Source organism: Cariama cristata, unplaced genomic scaffold (genome assembly GCF_000690535.1).
Source record: "Cariama cristata isolate BGI_N322 unplaced genomic scaffold, ASM69053v1 scaffold28500, whole genome shotgun sequence".
In the NCBI taxonomy this organism is placed as follows: Eukaryota; Metazoa; Chordata; class Aves; order Cariamiformes; family Cariamidae; genus Cariama; species Cariama cristata.
This window is the reverse complement of record NW_009593408.1, coordinates 3,845-5,169: the sequence shown is the minus strand read 5'-3', so window position 1 is coordinate 5,169 and position 1,325 is coordinate 3,845.

Below are 1,325 nucleotides of genomic sequence, written 5' to 3'. Positions count from 1 at the left end.
GGGGGGGAGCAAGAAGTAGGGGAGCAGGTTCAGCATCTCATTTGTGATGGCACAAAGGGACTAGGGACATTGCACCCCCGGCCATGCCAGCACTGGGACCCCCTGTCCTTGGGCAGTGCAGAAGCGGTGGGACATCTCCATCCCCTAGGCGAGGGGGTAACTGTGTCCAGGAGAGCGAGTTGAACCCCTCGGTGTGGGGGATCCATCAGAGCCAGATCCCACAGCTCTCAGAGCAGACGTGGACGAGGACAGGAGGAAGATCAAGCTTTTAGCCATGTTTGCATGCTGATTCAATGTTTTCCCTGGCTGGGAAGGGTTGAGCAGGGGAGATAAATGCAGATGTAAGTAATGGAGCTGTTTATACACTCGCTTTCTGTGACTTATGTCATGAGCAGGCCTAGACTAAATATAATAGTTATTGATACGAGGCACTGGCTGATTTATTGCCCTCTGCGTGGGGACAGGAAGATCTGGTTATAATAACACTCAACAGGAGAAAACATGTTTTACAGCCAAAAGCTTCCCAGGAGGAAAGGCAAAGCGCTGGAGACCGGTGGAGGGTAGCGCGGTGTGGAGGAGGGCTGCGTCGGGACCCGGACCATGTTGCAGGCCCCCAACATAGGGGAGAGAGAAATAGCATCCTGCAACGCATCCCGGTCCTGGGGAGCTCTGCCATGGGGCCTCACAAGGAGGGAAATCTGTGCAGACAGCCTTACTTACACCCTCTGTAATGGCAATTTATAGAGACTTGATCTTCACAGGTGCTTGGTGCTGTCAGGGTACAGACCTGGGAATTGCAGGGATGCTCAGCACAGCTTGTCCCAGCTCCCATGCGCTTTCACCACCCCCTCTGCCTGTGCTCTGCCGCAGGGTTTTCAAAAGAGTTAATTGATCCTATTCCAGTGATGCTCTTCTGGTACGGAAAACGATGGGTCTTTAAATAAAACCCTCGGCTGCTGGCGGTCGCAGGGCTCAGCCACTCGTGGAGCCTTCACAGCGTTAAGAGGGGGGGTGCGTGAGTCACATCAGCCTCTCATGCGTGGGTACAGTCTGCCTGTGCTCTGCCGCAGGGTTTTCAAAAGAGTTAATTGATCCTATTCCAGTGATGCTCTTCTGGTACGGAAAACGATGGGTCTTTAAATAAAACCCTCGGCTGCTGGCGGTCGCAGGGCTCAGCCACTCGTGGAGCCTTCACAGCGTTAAGAGGGGGGGTGCGTGAGTCACATCAGCCTCTCATGCGTGGGTACAGCTGCGTTAAGGGGAGTGCAGTGCTGTTCCTTGCACCGCCGTGGTCCCCCCTCCATGGCTGTGCTCAGATGTACCCC